The sequence below is a fragment of the Camellia sinensis genome, chromosome 2, assembly GCF_055761805.1.
Source record: "Camellia sinensis isolate YWXY chromosome 2, ASM5576180v1, whole genome shotgun sequence".
NCBI classification, from domain to species: domain Eukaryota; kingdom Viridiplantae; phylum Streptophyta; class Magnoliopsida; order Ericales; family Theaceae; genus Camellia; species Camellia sinensis.
The window spans coordinates 163,060,901-163,082,556 of NC_138962.1; the positions used below are offsets into that span (position 1 = coordinate 163,060,901).

A 21,656-nucleotide genomic window follows, 5' to 3' on the forward strand; every position below is an offset into this window, starting at 1 on the left:
TTAACTTCAGGCTCTCTCTCACTATCTGCTCTCGCTCTTGCTCTCTCTCTGCTCTCGCTCCCTCTGCTCTCACACTCTCACTGCTCTCTTTCAGTCCGTAGGTTGCTCTCTCTCGCTGGTATGACATCTGTCTCAGTTTGAATTTTATGTGTTTATTGTGTTTGTGAAAATGTGAATGTGGGTACAATGTGGGTAGAATAGGGTTTGTGAATGTGAAAATGTTGTGAATTGATGAAAATGTTGGTAGAATAGGGTTTGTGAATGTGAAAATGTTGTGAATTGAAATTGATATCAATGTGGGTAGAATAGGCTTTGTAAATTGAAATTGTGGTTTTGAATTGGTAAAATGTTGTGGTTTTGAATTGTGAAAATGTTCTAGGGTTTTCAATTGAATGTGAAATCATAAATTAGGGTTTGGGTTTTGAATTGTGAAATCAGAAATTAGGGTTAGGGTTTTAGAAATTAGAGTTTTGAATTGTGAAAATGTTTTAACCCAAATTTTTGTTTGAATTTGTCGGACAATTCTAGGATTAGGGATTCATATCCGTATCTATATGTATATTTGATTTGTTTGGTATTATTACTATTATTATTCAAAATGAAAGAAAGGTTGACACACTTATATAATTTCCATTTTAGTGCAAAAATAATTTTTAAAATTAGGAAAGAATTTTTTGTTGTTTCCTAAAATGACTAGGTAAAATGAATACTAAAAAAAAGTAACTCTTAAGTTAAAAATATAACTATCCATTTCTGTCTGCGTAAGGTAACGGAGAATGAAATACTGGGGTTTAAAGTAAAAAACATGTGAAATCTTGAGATTTTTTTTTTTTTTGTAATTAACTCTTTTTAATTTTTTAAAAAATGGTTAATTACAAAAAAGTTATAAAGTTTCGTACGTTTTTCACTTTAAACCCCAATGTTTCATTCTCTGTTACCTTATGAAGATGGAGATAGACGAATAAACAGGATGGAACTCTAGGGTTTAGTTTGTCAAAATTAAAATATTGGAATTTAAAGAAAAATATATGAAACCTTGAGTTATTTATTTATTTATTGTAATTAACCGTAGTTTGTTTAGTATTTTTTTCTTTATTGATAGTCTATTGAATTATTATTATCATGATCCATATTAAAACAACAAATTCTACACCATATAAAAAGGCCACACAATGACTATAAAATGTCAAAATTACCCTTCTCAATAAGGAAAATAGGTTTTAAAATGGGTAACATTTGTCTCTACATGAGTTGTCCCTTGTGTAAAATAAAGGTTAGCACCAAATTGATGTGTTTAAACTATCCTACATATATACATACATATATGTGTTCGTCCCTTGTATTTCCTAGGCTTGTTTGGATTTGTTGAATTTGTTGTACGCATGTATTATTTTATTTTTTTTTAATAATTGATTGTTTAGTTTGATGTAAGTGTCATGATATTTGTAATTTATTCTATCAATTGATATAAATAAATAAATAAATTTTAAAATATTTTCCCAATGAATTTGTTCATAGAATTTTGGAGTGTTTGACCTCAACTGAAATTTACGTAATTCAAACCTTTTTCTTTCTCAATCAATAGGAGATTACTTTCAATAAAAGAGAATTACATTCGTAGTCCAACAACTAGGCCCCCATATAGGAAGTCAAATTGATCATCCGTTGTGCATTGTCTGTAATGCATCATGTAGTGCCTCCAAACGAGATTGTTTTGAGACAAAACTTAAAAAAACGCAAACACAAACAAAAATAAAAAACAAAACAGAACATGCCCTTTTCCTCTTCCCCTATAGAGAATCACCTAAACTAGTCCAATTAATTCTAAACAATTCAAACTTGAAATTCTCAAGTTAGTAGCAAATTTTACAACACTAAAATAATCCAATAAACATCATATTACTAACCCTTTGGGAGGTCTTTGTCATGTGCTCCACACTAGAACCATTCCAAGGATATGATACTTTGTTCTTGAACTTTTGATGCAAACATGATTAGATTCCATAATTTGTATAGTTTGAGTCCTGTTCTTTGAGTCCTACTATTATTATTATTATTATTATTATTATTATTATTATTATTATTATTATTATTATTAATCTTTTGGAGATGCTCTTGCTATAGTAAACGAGAAATTATTTAGTATTCTGAAAACACAATGTGATTATATGTCACTCAATAACACAGTGTAACATTTTACAAATTTTTTTAGAAAAAATAAGAACAAAAATGATCATGTTATTGTATCATAAATCACGTTGAAATTCTTAATGCACCGAATGATTTTTTTAATTATTATACAAAGTATAGTTGTTAATTTGCATCATAGTCCATTGTGGTTTACTTTTTATTAGATTGTGATTAAAAGGCCACTACTACATTAAATATTAAAAAAATATTTCGAGACAATTTTTAACACTTTCCATTCCATAATGGGAAAAAAGTAACTCTTAAGTTAAAAATATAACTAAAAGTTCAATTAATCTTATGGAGATGCTCTTGCTATAGTATACGAGAAATTATTTAGTATTCTGAAAACACAATGTGATTATATGTCACTCAATAACACAGTGTAACATTTCACAATTTTTTTTAAAAAAATTAAGAACAAAAATGATCTTGTTATCGTATCATAAATCACTATGAAATTCTTGATGCACCAAATATTTAATTTAGATGTTCAGAACAAAAAGTTAAAAGATCTTCAGAATAAAAAAGTTAGCTGAATTACTCTGTCTTTTTCTTTCCAAGTTCCTTTCCAAATAGAATTACTCTTTTTGGGGTCTCTAGCAAAAACTCACCAAATAGAATTTTTGGGGTCTCTAACATTACTCTTTTTCTTTTTCTTTCCAAGTTCCTTTCCAAATTCTTCAACCAAATATAGCATTAGTGACTAAATTTTGAAAAATAACAAAAGAAAAGAAAATAACAACTTCAAGCCAATGAGATTAGTAAATCTGACAAACCTTGGAGCATAGATCAAGATTTATAAAAAGAAAACAAAATAATGTTTTTTTAAATTTCTCCCACTTACATGCGTATAATTAAATCATTGCCTAAATTAAGGATTGTGTAGAGTTATTATTATTTATTTATTTATTTGGAGTCAATGCCTTTTAGAAATTGATCATATTGAGGGAGGGAGGCCCTTGCTGCAATGGTAAGGTTGTTTTATTATGTTGATAAAAAATAAAATAAACTAATTCTATTATTATTCGAGTGTTATGGATTCAAATCATAGAAATAATGTTTTTGGATACTCAATAAGGCGCGTGCATATATCTGATATTCCTCTAAACTCTGCCATGACTGGAATCTTTGGAATTGCCCCTTTACAGATCTTATAAATCAAAATGGGTCACTAACTAAAAATCTTATAGTTTTGTTATAAACAAAAAAATTGATCATAAAATTGAATACAAATACATATATACGCATAAAATTTTATAGAGTTTGTTAGTATTTTGAAAAATGTTATCCATCTATATACATTTTGTGTCCAGTTCTATAACCATTTTTGTATTCTTAGACTTATTCAAAATCTGAAGTTATTGCTGCTATGTGATTCAAAATTTCTTTTTGTTTCAAATTCAATAGACATTTTTGTATAGGACATCTATACATATGTATGAATTCAAAAATGATCATATGAACAAATCATATCCAACCTCAAAAAGAATGAGAAAAAAAAGAGCAATGAGAACAAAGAATTAAGACAAGAAGTATAGTTATTTTTATTTTTTCAATTCATATACAACTGTAAAATGAGAAAAGTTCTAGAACTATTTTGTATGTCTTAAAAACAGCACAAATTGCCTAAATTTGATCTGGTCTTCAAAGTTTCTTCTGTACTTTGGTAGTTGGTACAAGGTTTAAGCACTTAGGCAACAATTTGCATGAGTTTATTTTTTAAGAAAAGAAATATTTTGCTGTCGCATAAAGTGACTTAATCATATACAAAAGTTACCATATTATAAAATTAATTAGGGCTTTTTTAAAATAAATAAAATTAAATTAATGATAGTGCTTGGATGGCTCCACTTGTTTGATGCATTTTAAGAATTTTAATAAATTTATATTATTATAAGGATGCTTAATCCAATGGGGAAGGCCATTACCCATCAAATTGACTATCTTATTGAAGATAATTGATGATTATTCCCAAGTTTCCATGTGAAGAGAAATAGACTATTTAGATGAGTAGTCTTAAGTGAAAGAAATTTCCAAAAATTATTTTTTGAGTGAAGTATTTTTACCAAAAGAAATGGAACCAGATTTTCAAACTGTAACAGTGCATTTAAAGGGTGGCGATGGGTTGTGGGGCAAGGGGAAGGGGAGGATGATTGTAGAGGCAGCGTGGGTTTTGATGGCGTTGGGCTGTAGCAGGAAATAGGTAGGTTTCAATGGCGAAAGAGATAGGGAAGGAGAGAGAGTTTATCCACTGTGTGAGGTGCATGGTAATATTTAAATGGATGGTTAGGATAGTTTGTGATCTAGTATGATCAAGTTTAAAAGTGGTTTTACAAGAAGTTAAAAGAGTAAATAATATATTGCCACATGTATTTAAAAAAAAAAAATTGATAAACAAAGTAACTGAGGTGGACATGAGTGTAGGTTGTGACACATAATGAAGTTCAATATTTAAATTGATGAAATTAAAACTTTCGAATTTAAATTAAAAAATATGTAAAACTCTGGAGTATTTTTTGTAATTTGTCCAATATTTTAAACATGTTTATGTTCATTTGTTGGCAAAAATGAAAATAAAAATATATTTAGTATACACTGTAATGTAAAAATTTCATGCCACTAATAAATGTATTTTTAAGAACCAAATAATTTCATGCTAAATGGTATACCTTTTTTGAAATAAAATTTTGGTCATGACAGGATAGTAATTCATTACCAAATGTCTAATTTCATTCTTAAATAGTAATGACAATTGGTGAAAAGTTTATTTCAAATGGGTATAAAGTATTAGATCCAAGGTAAAATCTTGTTTCGTAATAAGGACAAGGTGAAAATTGTTGACGATGTTGAAAAAGTTGTCGGAAAAAATTACGTTTGTTTTTATCACACACCATAGATTCGTTATTATATATGTATCATAGAATAGCATAATACACTTTTAATAATTCTAATTTTTATCATAAAAAATTAGAAATCTCTTGTAAAATTTATCCAAAATTAATAAAAGATCTTCAGAACAAAAACTTAGCTGAATTATGACATAATGTGATTAGTTATAACATATTGTGAGGTCAATTATGACATTATTTTGATTATGATGTAAGAGTTATTTAGTTATTAAGTGTGTGAAAATATAATTTCCCCGTCCCCACCCTATTTTCTCATTGAAGTGATATTGGGAAAAATTACCATCTCTATTCAAAACTCAATTAAGTTATTATATTTGAATAGTGTGGTGTGTTCCTATGGGTTTGATTGAGATTTTTCTTTTACGTGGACCTATGATGAGCTCTTATCATAAAAGTTCTTGAAGTGGACAAAAAGAGAGTTTTTTTTTTTTTTTTTTTTTTTGGGTAGCATACTAGTTTTGTAACAAATGTAAAATATGCCTAATTCATGTAACTCAGAAGTAGGTACAAATGTTATGAATTTATAATTTTATATTTAAATTTGTAGATAGTTTATGATGAATCCTTAAGCAAATATTAAATGTGATAGTGATTGTATGCAGGGAGCGTTCCTTTTTTTTTTTTTTGCTTTTATTTTTGAATGTGACATCTTTCATTTATATAGTACAATACATTGCATGTCTATTTGTGTCAAAATGACAATATGAAATTTAAATTTTAGTACAAGTCTTAATTGTTTATTTTTATATTTATTTTTTTATGACAAAACACAAGATTTAATATATTATACATCTAACAATAACTCATGTAATAAAATAAATCTGAGTACAAAATATAAAATAAATCCAAAATGAAGAAAAAGAACCTTCATGTAGAAAAGATACGAGTCTCCACATAGGGAGTTAAAAAAACTTCATGTAAAGATGAAACCTCAGCCGTTGTTTTGTATGAACAAAAATAAGTGAACAAAAATGAGAAAATAAACAATAATAAACAAATAGAGAGAAAAATAAAAATGGGAGAAAATATAAATTGAAGTAATGTTTAGTTGTGTTGAAGTAATGTTTCACCTCTAGAGTTTCTTCTATCCTGGAAAATATAAATTGACAAAAATGAGAGGGTTGATTTTTATAGGAAAATGTCACTTATGATATAAATGTCACTTATAGGAAAATATAAATTGTCTTTTGACTCTCACAACTTCTTTTCACCAAGTGTCCGCCTAAACAAATTCAAATAACCAACACAAAAATAAAAACAGGTTAATTTAAAAAAATCAAATAAACACTGAAATATTACCAAAACAAAGAAGAAGAAACGTGAAAAAAGAAAAATTTACATTTACCGTGCACAAGAGCATGATGTTAATCATAATAAATAATAAAAAAAAACAGAACACATGAGTTCCATAGACAGTCATGTCAAAACAAACCAACATTCTTTATGTGTTGTAAGCTTTTTTCTTAAAAAGCTAAAAAACCCAAAACATAATAATTATTTTAACTCATATTTTAATTAAAAAATCAATAATGATTGTTGGATTACAATTGCTGATTACTTAAATAAAGTTCTTGCCTTACAAGTAATTGCAATTGAATGAGTTAAAATTCATATAATTCTTTTAGAAGTAAAATCCGATATAAATATATTGTTGATATTTTAATGTTTTTTGTTTAATTAAAGCAAGCATATGGACACTGTTCCAATTATCTTCTATTGGGGGGGAAACATAATTCGAGATCCCGATGAAGATGTGTCATATGATGCTGAGCCGAAAGGAATATATGGGGTGCAACTTGGAACCATGCTTAGCAATTTGGAAGAGATGTTCATGTCCAAGGTGACAAGTTACGGGGAAAGTGTCCGATTGAACTTCAAATGTAGATATCCTTATCGCCAGTGGCAAGCAATCAGTAAATACAAGATATTACCGATCAATGACGATGAGGCGTTGAACACTGTATTAAGTATCGGTGCAAGTTTCAAACCACCAAATTATTTGGAAATGTGCATTGATAAAGAGGTTGTATACAATGTCCCAAATATGACACAGATGGATTCTCGTCCGTTCACTACATTGCTGACACATGGGATTGACACGACAGTATTGCGGTCTCCTATGTATGAATTAGATCAATGTTATGCAGTGGGCTACACACAACAGACATTTGAGGGCCATGATGTGGAATCAAGTTCACGTGGTGGATATGATTATGAATTTCACAATATCACAGAAGATGTGCCCACCTGCAGCCATCATACCACTCCAGTTGAAGTTGCTGGTAATATGGCTGAAACGGTGAACTATGTACAGTTTGCTAACAATGCCATGTACGGTCCTGATGTCGCCTTAGACGATGATGAGAATGAAATGTGTGATGAAGAAAATTTATTGGGCGAATCAGATGATGATGATGATGAAGATGATGCCGACGCTCCTGTTGACCTTGAAAATGCCCTAATTCCACCTAGACCTGAAATCCCTTTCTATGAGAACATTCACATGGGTGGTGATTTTGACATGAGTAACCGTGATGTCGTTTCCCGTTACTGAATTTGGAACGCTGAAAATCTAGAGTTGGACAAAGGGATGGTTTTTGTTGATAAGAAGCAACTTGTACATGCTGTGAAATTGTACCATGCAACAAATAACCGAGGGTATAAGGTCGTAACCTCCAAGCAAGACCTTTGGGTGTCTGCTTGCAAGCACGATTGCAGATGGTGGTTGCGTGCATCTCTTAGTAGAAAACATGGTCTTTTTGAAATAAAGCAGTACAGGGGTTCTTACCATTGTTTATACCCACGAATGAATAGGGACCACACTAATATTAGCTCCAGTTACATTGCTTATCATCTTTTGGGACAAGTTGCGGTGAGTATAAAAAATAAATGTTTATATATATATACATATTTGTTTGTTTATAATGTTCACACTCAAATAATCCAACTCATATTTGATTGTCGTATGCAGAATGAACCTGATATGCCAATTAAGAATGTCATCGAAGATATCAAAAAGACCATGAACTACAGTATATCATACAAGAAGGCATGACATGCAAGGGCAAAGGCAATTAGAATGGTATTCGGGGATTGGGATGAATCATATAGCCAGTTGCCTAAATTCATGCATGCATTACAGACATCTAATCCTGGCACCATCGTTCAATGGAAGTATAGATATACCGGAGATACAACCATTATGCCCGTCTTCCACTTTGTTTTCTGGTCTTTCAAACCCGTCATCGATGGATTTAGATATTGTAGGCCTGTTATTACCATTGTTGGTATATTCTTAAACGGCAAATACACTAGTTTGTTGCTTGTAGCAACCATCGTCACTACCAATGGCAAAGTATTACCGCTTGCATTCGTTGTTGTCGACAATGAGAGTTTGGAGTCTTGGTCGTTCTTCATTTTAAATATCAAGGAACATATTGTCATGGATCGATAGGGAGTGACTTTGATATCTGATCGAGCTGAGAGTATTTTAGCTGCTGTGAGGCGGCATTGGCTGAATCCGTCACTCCAATTTGTTGGATATCATCGGCACTTCCTTCGACATGTTTGTAGTAACTTTAATAGAAAGTTTAAAAATAAGGAGCTGAAACAACTTCTATGGAAAGCAGGGAGTGCTCATCAACGACGAAAGTGTAACGCTTACTTAGAACAAATACAGGCTATTGACCAAGATGCCATCGATTGGGTCTGCAAGATGACTCCTGTGGAGTGGGCCCTTACGTATGACGGTGGATATCGGTGGGGGGTATTCACCAGCAATGACGCGGAGTGCTTCAGCAGTGTCTTGAAAGGTGCAAGGAACTTACCTATCGCAGCTATGGTTGAGTTTACATTTTGACGACTAGTAAAATATTTCGACGAGATGGGAGCCCAAGCAGAAATAGATGTACGGAATGAGTTCTAATACCCTAGAGAGATGCAAAAAATTATCGAGGAGGGCATCGCAATGGGGAATATTTTCCAGTTAATATCGTATGACAGGTTAGTTTGTAATGTAAACTAAATTGTTATTATTATGTTGTGAAATTAATTACACCTAAAAACATGAACTTCATTAGTTTGTATCAATATTGTCTGATAGGCCCCGCCGTGTATTTGAGGTGAGAACATCTTTTCGCCATGGACGAGGTCGCAATACACAGATTGTGCGTATGAATCAACCCACGTGCAGTTGTGGCAAATACGAGATAAGACACTATCCATGTTCTCATATGCTTACTGTTATGTCTGAATGTGGTGACAATCCATTCGAGTACGTTGATCCAGTATATAGGCTTCTTGTATACATGAGGGTTTGGGAAACTAAATTTAATCCAATACCACATCAAGATTATTGGGATGATCCGCAGTGGACCTTAATGCCTAATGTACTTCATTTGCGAGAAGTAAAACGGGGACGTAAATCTATGTCCCGTATTCCGAATGAGATGGATATATTAAATAGGCATTTGACCGCTCGTTGTAGTGAGTGCCAGCAGACAGGTCATGATAGGCGAACATGTCTGGCGCGGCTTGGTCGATAAAGACTATGTAATGCTTACATGAGTTTCGTGAATTGTGAAATTGTAAAATGGTTGCGATTTTTAATTTTGAGATTGTAATTGGACTGCCCATGTGAATTTTAGCTTGTAATGCAAATGACCCCATGTTAAACTATATTGTAATTGTTAATTCTTTAAATATATCATTTTCTATTTGTAATAGATAATTTTTAATTTTTAATTCTTTATGTATTGTAATTATTTTATATTAAAAAAAATTTACAACTAACATACTAAGCTAATAAATAAAACTAAAAATGTATGCAAAAACATTTAACTGTAGCACATAGGCTTAAGTTTTTTATTGTGTACTTGATTGAAAATGTGTATTACAAAATTTTATACTTAATCAAATAGTTCTTCTACCACTTGAAATTTTAATATTTATGAATAAATTTAATATTTTCGAATGCTACAACCATTGTTCACATTTACAATTTATGAATAAATTTATGTAATTTAAAAATTTTATTATTTATTCAAACTTTTAGCATTACAAAATCAATAATTAAGTTTTGTCAAATATGCCAATAATGAAATCATCAACCTATTATTGGGAAAAAAAAAAAATTCTCATTCAATTTTTTTTGTAAATATTTATGTAGGAAAACTATCCACATGTTACTGTACTATGTTCATGGTCATTATTAAGCTTATGTAACTGAAGTCCTAAAATTATTTTGGAAAAGATTTCTATATTAGTTACAGCATACATAACAGTAGGTTCTGTTGAATTTTTATCATATTTAATGACACATAATTTTAAATCTTAAAGTACAAATATATATATATATATATATATATATATATTTAAAAATCATAAATTATGGAATAATTAGAGTTTTTTTTTTATGATTATAATTAGATTTTAGTGAATTGCTTCCATGTTAGTGGCATACAAATTTATAATTTTAAAATAACCGAGCACATTTTTTTTTTCAAGTCGTCATGTATGGAATTAATTAGAGTTTAATTGTTATAGTTAAATTACAGTTAACCAATAGAGGTTTTTGAAATAAAAATTAATTACAGTTTAGTGAATTGCTTTCATAAATAGTATCACACAAATTTAAATTTTGAAATAGCTGAGTATACTTTTCTTTTACAAATTGTAATTTATGGAATAATTACAGTTTTCTGTTATGATTAAATGAGATTTTTATTGTTTTGATCTAGTATTTCACTTGTACAGGCTTCATGGCACATCTACGTGAGGAGGTCCCACTTTTCAGTCATCCACATCGGGCTGACAGTATATGGGAGCATCCGGTATGCAATAACGTTTGTTGGACTTTACACTTATAATTAAAATACCCTGCATTTTGTTTTATATTACGTGACAATACTATTATTTAAACTAGTCATTCTGTTATACAGGACGAGGCACGTACTGTGTTGACATGCCCCCGGGCAGATTCTGGCGTGTGGGAGCATCTGTTGGACCATAGAGTCTTGCAGTATATACTATGCACGGGATTCTATGGTGTCTACCGTATCGGGCATATTAGACTGAACCACTCACTCATCACTGCTCTCGTCGAGAGGTGGCGCACAAAGACTCATGTATTCCATTTTTCGATCGGGGAGGCCACCGTCACATTGCAGGACGTATCTGTCCTATATGGTCTACTGATTAATAGGCGAGCAGTTACTGGAGTTGACCCATCACTGACGAGGAAGCAGTGGATAGCCCTATGTGCTGAGCTATTAGAAGTAGCATCTACACCTGCAGACTTGCAGGCAGGTAGACTGAGGGTGAGGTGATTGGCCGAGCAGTTTGGTCCTCTTCCAGATCAGGCTCCAGATGAGTTGGTACAACAGCATGCCCGAGCATATATTCTGTGGCTTATTGGGGGGTATTCTCCCTGATAAGTCATAGAACCTGCTCAAGTTGATGTACTTGCCACTGCTGAAAGACATTAATGAGATCTGCCAGTACAGTTGAGGTGGCGTGGCTTTGGCATGCTGGTATAGGATGTTATGTCGAGCAGCTCAGGTGGGTACGAAGGAGATCGGAGGACCACTTGTCTTGCTACAGGTTAGTAAGAATTTTATTACATGTCAATTCATATTGTATGACATATATCAGTATTGTAATTGCGTTCAAACTATTGCAGATTTGGGCGTGGGAGAGATTGATTCGCATTGTCCCATCTAGGTGGCAAGTGGTTGCTCCTGGTGAGCTTCCCATGGGCTAGGGAGACATGCAGTTGCCACCCGGACCTCGAGGTAGCCAGTGGAGGGTTGACTTTGGCCACGAGGTCTCATCGACCCACGTAGTCGTCGTTTATAGAGACCAGCTCGACCGGATGATGGAGGGCGAGGTATGAAATTTTGCTCTCAATTTTAGTTGTCTTGTTCATTGTAAATGTTTTGAGTTCACGAGCGAATTTTAATATACTTGTCGTTATTGTAGTTTATTTGGCAGCCTTATGCTGGGGTCCTCAGTACGGTCCCCGACTACTGCCGACTAGGTCAGGAGATATGGATGGCGAGAGTGCCACTTATTTGTTTTGACGTGGTTGAGTGGCATCTCCTCCATCGTGTCCTCCGATAGTTTGGTCAGGTCCAGTCCGTGCCGGATTGGTTCGACACCGAGTGGCGGTTGCATGTGACTAATGGGCGTGGTCGAGCTGGCACTGACTGGAGTCTGTTTTATATGCGATATATATAGTTGTGGGATGCCCGTCGGGACAGTATTGTACAGGCTGACTGAAGCGATGAGGTGCTCCCCTCTTCCGACCCTTACATGTTGTGGTATCGGCGACATACACGCTTACTAGTCGGTAATCCGAGCCACCTGTCTGAGTCCGGATATCAGGGAGTTGGGCCTTATCTTGAGGCATTGGTGAGTATCATAGCATGTGTCAGATAATTATTAACATCACAATTGATTTACTTTTAATCAACTGTAGCCTAATACGTCTGAATTTTTGTTCAGGCGGTTGGAGCTGGGAGGTCATATCACTTGGCTGAGGATGCCCTTTTTAGGCGTGATGGACAGCATGCCTTGTAGGCTGTTGCAGAGATTCGAGACTTATTGTACGAGGCGATCCAGCATGCCCATTGGGGAGATTATCTGCATTTTGGCCACTACGGTGTGCACAGTGCAGCAGCTGCTCAAAACACATCAATGCCGTCCACGTCAATGCCTTCCATTTCAGCGCCGGCCACATCAGGTCCTTGGACATCAATCACTCCACCATATGCTACCCCATACATATCTCCAGATTCCCTCAACGTACATCCTACCCAGCATACTCGTATACCTTATGTAGCTGATCCTGATTGGACACCGCCCTGATACATGCATGACGTTGTTACCCCACCCACCCAGTTACCACATAGTCCCACACTACATACACCTACTTTTGTGGGGACTAGTTTGACCGCGACCATGAGTACACATGATGCAGTTATCACTGACATCTCCCACGTTGAGGATGAAGCCCATATTGAGCCCCCTCCCAGAGCACGAGGGAGAGGCCGAGGTTATGGTCGTGGCGGACGTCGCGGCCGAGGTCGGTGTAATGCCCTCAAAATAAACCCATTTCTCATACATTCAAGACATCCATAAACTTAAGAGAAGAAAGCATAATTCTATTTATCAGAGTATTCATTACGAAAGATATTACATGTTGGCAGCAAAAGTAAATGCCCTATAGGCTTACAACTTTCCAAGTCAACACTTGGGTTCAACTAAAATAGAGTTCTAACTCTTTACACAAAATAGCCCTTGGATTGATCTACATGTAATACAAAAAGATAATCATAAAAAGAGAAGCCTTCAACTTCTACAACCTCCCAAGCTAGGGCCTTGGAGGCCGCATATCACCTGCACCTGAAAATAATGTCCCATATAGGGTGAGTCAACGCTCAGTAGAGATATGCTAAACATAATATGAGCAATAACTAAAACATTAGCATTTGATAAATGTCTAATCTCACAAAAACCGGCTTATAACACATTCCAGTCCCATGACGAATATGTCCATGTTTCATTTCATTCTCCTTTACTTAACCATTATTCAATTCATAACATGGCTCAGAACCTGGCCAACAATTTAATGAGACTACGACTCATTATAAAGCATTTCCTTATTAAATGAGATAACAACTCATATTAAAACACTTCCATACTTCATAATAGATACACATATTTGCTGTATCAATATCATATCAAAACACTTCCATACTTCACAATAGATACACATATTTGCTATATCAATGGAGTCCATCCCCTATCTCCTCCCAAATAATATCCGGTTTAGGAGTCCATCCTCTATCTCCTCCCAAACCGTGGAGTACATCCCCTATCTCCTCTCACACAATACAATGTATATAAACAATTATCATATACATGGTCAATCAATACACATATTTGATGTATTATTCCAACCGTCATATTCAATGACATATTCAATCGATTAGTTTTAATTCACCTAATCATCATGCAGTGTCTACAATAATTAAGACTATCCTCCACCGATAGCCCAAAGCAGTTATTTCTAAATAGATAATAAATGCCTCAAACAGATAATTTATCCACATTTTCAAAGGTGAGTGATTAATAAGTTCAACTCTACCATTCAATCTCTTCTTAAGCCAATTTCATCATTTGCATCCCAATTTCATATTTCCATAACTTTCCAAATTAATTGTACAAAATAATTCATTACAATGAAATTAAGGCTTTTTCCTTTTTTCTCAATATTGACCCAAAGGCTCAAAATATCTTTAATAACATCAATACCCTCATATTATGACCCAAAATACCCAAGTGTGGGTCAAAATAACAAAACCCCTCGTTATAACTTTTGAAACCCTAATACCAAAAATTACCCAACACCAACATTAAATCAAAATGATCAAAAGCTTATGTCAAAGATCATATACATGAGTAATTATCCCTACCTCAAGAGATGAGACCAAATGGAGAAGATGAAGAATTTCCAAAGTGCTCCAAACTTCAAGATTTTCGGATCAAAATGAAGAGCAAGCCAAACCCCACACTTTTTACAAAGGGACAAGGGTGGAAGATCACTTAAACTAGATCAAACCTTAGAGAGAAGTTGAAATCTAGAGAGAGGAGCTCTCAAATGGAGATTTTGAAAAGTTAGAAAGCGAAAAGGCACCGAAAAAGTAATCTAAAAAGTCAAAATTTGGACTGATATAAAAACAGGTCCGCTCGAGCGTGGGATTCCCCGCTCGAGCGTCAGACACAGACTCACGCTCGAGCATCAAAAGCGCCGCTCGAGCGCCGGATGCACACTTCTAGAATTTTTGCAGACCATGGTCCCCGCTCGAGCGTCAGAATCCTCGCTCGAGCGGAGGAACAAAATCAAAGGGTCCTGCTCGAGCGTCAAAATCCCTGCTCGAGCGTCCGATGACCTACAGAGAAAAAAAACTGGGAGATGGAAAATCACACTCGAGCGTCAAAACTCCCGCTTGAGCGGAGAAGCAAAAACAAAAGGCTCACTCGAGCGTCAAGGCCAAAATCTGGGCATCAACCTTGGGTTTCTAAACACAACCAACCTGTTTCACACCTGCCCAACATAACCCAAGACTCAAATACAAAGAGTAAAGGATAGAAATGAGAATAAGACAACAACCCCTCCACGGAACCGAGTCTAGAATACAGTTAAACAACAAGGGAAAATCGGGATCACTATAGTCGGGGTGCGGGCAGAGGCAGAGGCAGAGGTCGAGGTCGAGGTCCAGCTGCAGATCATGATACAGTTGCACCAGATGAAGCAGTTTCACAGCTCACAACAGTATTTGATCTTAGGCCAGAGACAGGATCAGGGGCAGCATAGGCAGGAGAGGGAGGGTCACACTCACAGGCTCCATAGATAGTCAGTGGAGGGCCACATGCAGGGGAGGGAGTGCCACAGGATGCACATTTACGATTGGGGGAGCCATATATTTAGAGAGTCTACGGCAGGAGACCGAGGAGGGAGGTCTACGGTCGGGGTTGTGGGACTGGGGGCAGGTTAGGGCATTAGCGGGTGTGATATGGAGTGTATAGTTTTTATTTATTTATAGTTTTTGTTATAGTTTTTGTAAATCAAATTTGTACAGAGGATGTAAATGTGCCATATTAATTTATTCGAAAATAGAATTTTACAATTTTTTATTCTTACTTATTTTGATGATTTCCTAAATACTTCAAATATTCAAATCATGATGTCACAATGGGTTTAAATAGGGTGATTATATACATAAGAGATTGAAGTTGTGCTGCATTTGGTACCATGTGGATTTTCGTTTTACAATAATAAACTATATAATTTTTTATACAGTTTTTTTTTTAAATAATTTTTTTAAGTATATAATTATTTCTCTACAAAAAACACAAAATAAATAATTACATAAATTTTATTTATTATTCTGTACTTCTTTTCCCAAAGAATTTGATAACATAATGATAAATTTAAGAACACTTTTTTTTTGAAACACACACACACAAAAAAATTTCAGACTACATAACACTACCCCAAAAAAAAAAGGTACAGAACCTGATAATGTAATAAAAATTTTAAGAACATTGATTTTTTTAAACAACGTGCGCACACACACATACAACATTAAGAAAACAAAAACACGAATTTTATATACTCTGCTTTTTCCCCCCAAAAAACAGAAAGAAAGAAAGAAAGAAAAAAGTTCTTGAATACTTGAATAGTCTTTCTCCAAAAAAAAAAAAAAAGAAAGAAACAAATTTTAGTTTTTCAATAGAGTGAAGATGATGAACTGTGGAACTTACACAGCAGTTTGTTATAAATTTAAAAAAAAAATAAACAATAAAAAAAGAGAGAAGATGGTGAAACGTGGAACTGCACAGCAGTTTCTAAAATGTGGGAAGTGGAAAAATGGAAGCTATTTACTTAGTTGGTAATTTACGATTTTACCCATAATTACAATTTGATATAAGTTTTAAAATAATAGATTATTTAAAAAGTTATGGTCATTTTAGGAAAAATAGAAAAAAATTTGTAAGCCAGGCTTCAGATTCATGACACCAAAATTGGTGTTCCTTTTTAATAATAGAATAGATTAACCCTCAAACTGGACCCAAATTCTATAATAATAAATAGTTTCTCCAGCACCCAAATTCTTTAATTTGCCAACCCCACATTCCTTCATTCCTATCATCACTGTGGCCCTCTTCACTCAAAGAACCCTAACTCCCTCTACTGGACCCTCAACCATTTGCCTTTGACGTTGTGTCGTTCCCCAAAGTTTGATTTTTGTCAACAGCTGACTCCTTGCCACCATTGGACTGGCTATTTTTATTACAACTCCAGATATTAGTGGGTGACTCATTCTCATGCCTGGGTTGAGATTGTATTTCAACTTTACTCCCTTCAATATTCGAAGAACCCCAAGCAGCAGAAGTTTTTGACTAAGGTACATGCTCAACATCTTCTTACTTGACTGTGGGTGACTCATTCTCATGCCCGGTTTGAGATTGTATTTCAACCTTACTCCCCTCAGTATTTGAAGAATCCCAAGCAACATAAGTTTTTGACTGATGTACATGTTCTATATCTAGATACTTCACTGTGGGTGTGTTTCACAGTGCTATTTGCGACTGAGAAAATAATTTCGATTTTATCTCACGTAACTTAACTCATGGGCATTTCAAGACACTTGGGGGTATTTACTTGCACTCCGTTTCATAGTTGTTTATGAAAAGTATTGCTTTAAAACAAAGAAAATTAAAGCCTTTGTTTCATTTTATGATTTAATTTATAATTTTTTGCAAACACCAATTTGTACTGAAATCGTTAGTTCGAAGTGACTTCTTACTGTCTTAAAAAAGCAAGCATCAAAAAACAGTTTACTGTGGCGATGTGACAACTTACTGCATTGAAATGACAGAAGCAAGCAACAGAGAATTGACAATGATTGAGCGAAATAATGTCTTAAACAATGTTGTATGTTGTGTCGTATGTATGTTGTGTCGTATCTTCGTTACTAGAGTGTAAGACAATGTTGTTGTTCATCTAGCTTACGGATGTATTTGAACTATTTGTTATATGATCCTGAAGTTTATGAAATCACTACATTTATAAGTACACATGTCAAGATTCGTTACGAATTTCTCTTCCTGTTGATAACTCATGTATAAGCATTGCAAAGCCATTATAATGAATGAAAACGTTTGGTCATACATGCAACCAAGTTCATTCAATATCATCATTATATTCCACATCAATAATGCATGAAATCATGAAAACCTAGTTCAAGTAGCGTTCTTCAAAATAACAATAACGGAGAGAAAGCAAAGGTATTTGTTATTTGTAGAATTACAAGAACTATTCAAAAACTATTGAAATTTCTCCCTTCATTGATAAGTCGTGGATAAGCATTACAAATCCATTACAAGATAAATGGTTTGGTCATTCATCCAAACAATTTCATTCATTATCATCATCATCTGACATCTTAATATCAGATTCATACATAACATCCATGCTCCAAGCGAAGCACTGGTGTGCATCATCCATTAACCCATCTTCAGCACGCTCATTTGCGGTATTCATTAGTTCAGACCTTTGCGAACGTTGGGTCATGCGATTAACTTCGTCGTGGATATGATGCAATGCCCTTTGCAACAACTGTGGAGTGTCAGTTGGCATATGCATGGCTAACCGGCGAGACAATTTAATATTAACTTCATGACATAGCTCAACGAGAACGTTTGCTCGAGTTATGCAAAATTCCTGCTCAGCTCTTATGGTATTGACGGCGACATGTGAGTAACGCAAGTTTGGATTTAATGGGTATTGAAATTCATCTCTATCTGCAACCCAATAGCGACTTATTGCTGAATATAGATCAACCACCGTATATTTCATGATGATATTGCTCGAAATAGCTGTAAAACTTTTTTTGTAGTATGATGCGATATTTATACCATATACACATAGTAGCTGTATGTTTAAAATTATTGTAAACAACTATGCATCAACTTCATAGGAGTTGTCACTTCGAATTTTATTTACTACTTAGTGCATATCTGAAGGTTTTAAGCAAAGTTCAAATCCGCTTAGAAATTTAATTTCATTTTTCCGCTTACAAATATAATTCAATTTATTTTGCCTTGACAATATATTTAATTTCACTTTTCACCTTACATATTTCATTTAATTTAATTGGAGAAATTTGACCAATTTAATTTGAAGTTAACTATGTGTTGATTTAAGTCGGTGTTGTTCTTGTGTGCATACTAGGCTAGCTTTTATCTATAACACTTTCAAGTTCTATACATCGAAAAACCCATTCATTCTAACTCTACTACAAATTAATCTTCAATACATTCTAACTCTATAATATTTTATCTTCAAGGTTTATAAATCCATTTGGAGCTGCATAGGGTGGCTTTTTGAACACAAAGGGTCAAATTGTTTTGTTGTTTTGTTCTGACACCCCCTCATCCCATTATGAATTGCAGAAATTCACATGGGCACAATAGCTATGGTACTATAATAAATTATAACTCGGCGCAGTAACACCTCCAACATTTATCAGTGATGCAAAGACTTTAACAGACGTAATAAATTGTATGCTTTGTTTTTTCCTCAGATGCTATGTGACTTTGTGCAGTGATGCAGTGATGCATGTGACTTTTTTCCTCAGATGCAGTGATGCATGTGATGCATGTAACTTTGTGTAGTGATGTAGTGATCTATGTGACTTTGTGTAGTGATGTAGTGATCTATGTGACTTTATGCAGTGATGCATGTGACTTTCTGACTTTGTCAGTTATATACTTTGTGACTTTTTTCCTCACATGCAATGATGCATGTGACTTTGTGTAGTGTGACTTAGATGCTTTGTTTTTTCCTCACATTTCAAAATTCATCTAAGTCACATTAATACGACCACATGGCAGTAGTGTTGATAAAAAATTATATAAAGGACTGAAAGAGTGAAGTGTAATTTACCGAATACAAAAAAGAAGCGGAAAATGCAAAGAGGAGAAAATGGGATGACTGTGAAGTTTCGTTAAGTGAAAATAATATAAAATATAGGCTGCAGTGCCAATCTTCTTTACATATCAGGTGGCCATTTTATTATTTTGTTTTATTTTGTTTTGAACATTGTTTTGGTGAAAAATCAACGATAGTTTTGTAGGTCGAAGTGAGTTGGAAGGTTATGTATTTACTTGCACTCTATTTCATAGTTGTTTAGGAACAGTATTACTTTAAAACAAAGAAATTAAAGCCACTATTTCATTTTATGATTTAATTTATAATTTTTTGAAAACACCAATTTGTACTGAATCGTCAGTTCGAAGTGACTACTTACTGTATTAAAAAAGCAAGCATGAAAAAATAGTTTAATGTGGCGATATGACAACTCACTGCGTTAATGATTAATTTGACAACTCACTGCTCGAATATGAAGGGATTACATTGTGAAAAAGACGACCTACAATTATGATTTTATTTGACAACCACGTCTATGACTACATCACAGGTACACAAAGTCACGGGTACTCAGGATTGCATGAAATGAATAAGATAAAATAATATCACGGGTATCACTTCTTCAATAGTGCCCCAACATCTCAATTATCGTCACTAGGTCATCTTTAGTTAACCCCCAGGATGATGTCTATAAATAGCGCTACCCCCAGTATGATGTTTGTTTAAGTCATAACAATAGTAATATATCTACAATTACTATTATTATTAATTTTTTTATTTTATGAACAATGTCTTCAAGAGGTGCAGGAAGTTCACGCCGTCAAAGAAGTCTGAAAGTGGGGCTACTACCTCCATTTACTTATGACTACAAGAGCGAAAAGTACTCGAGTCCGAAGGATTATTATGCTGGTATCCAAGCAGAATGGGCGTTCAGGGTAATAGAGCAAGAATGATTGTTTAATGATCTACGTAACTTTGGGGCACCGGTACCTCATCGTCGTTCATTGACCATGGCTAGACAAAATGTGAGTGACTATGAAAAAATAGTTAGCAGAATTACGAAGGAGAACAATAGAATGTTGATGCGGAGATGTCGACATTTCATGCTTCAGCTAGCCACCGAAATGGCAGAAGTAAGCAACAAAGATTTGACAGTGATTGAGCGAAATAATGTCTTAAACAATGAAAAATATCTCTTTGACTACTACATGTCAGATGAGGAATGAGAAATCAAACACCTTTATCTTTCATATATGTTTGTATGTTGTGTCGTATCTTCGTTACTGGAGTGTAAGACAATGTTGTTGTTCATCTAACTTACGGATGTATTTCAACTATTTGTTATATGAACCTGAAGTTTATGAAATCACTACATTTATAAGTACACATGTCAAGATTCGTTACGAATTTCTCTTCCTATTGATAACTCATGTATAAGCATTACAAAGCCATTACACATGGTAGCTGTATGTTTGAAATTATTGTAAACAACTATGCATCAGAGTTGTCACGTCAACTTTTATAACCTAAACAACTATGCATCAACTTTATAGGAGTTGTCACTTCGACTTTTATTTACTACTCAATGCATATCTGAAGGTTTTAAGCAAAGTTCAAATCTGCTTAGAAATTTAATTTCACCTTTCGCTTACAAATATAATTCAATTTATTTTTCATTGACAATATATTTAATTTCACTTTTCACCTTACATATTTCATTTAATTTAATTGGAGAAATTTGACCAATTTAATTTGAAGTTAACTATGTGTTGATTTAAGTCAGTATTGTTCTTGTCTGCATACTAGGCTAGCTTTTATCTGTAACACTTTCAAGTTCTATACATCGAAAAACCCATTCATTCTAACTCTATTACAAATTAATCTTCAATACATTCTAACTCTATAATATTTTATCTTCAAGGTTTATGAATCTATTTGGAGCTGTATAGGGTGGCTTTTTAAATACAAAGGGTCTAATTGTTTTGTTGTTTTGTTCTAACACCCCCTCATCCCATTATGAATTGCAGAAATTCATATGGGCACAGTAGCTATGGTAC

At 33.9% G+C, this 21,656-nt stretch overlaps 1 long non-coding RNA gene across 1 annotated transcript; it reads left to right on the top strand.

Moving 5' to 3' along the window:
- Positions 1 to 12,077: 12,077 nt before the first annotated feature.
- On the top strand, positions 12,078 to 15,790 carry LOC145820429 (uncharacterized). The gene is made up of 2 exons (XR_014361972.1): positions 12,078 to 12,509; positions 12,603 to 15,790. It is a non-coding gene; the product is annotated as an uncharacterized LOC145820429 (long non-coding RNA).
- The last annotated feature ends 5,866 nt before the right edge of the window (positions 15,791 to 21,656 follow it).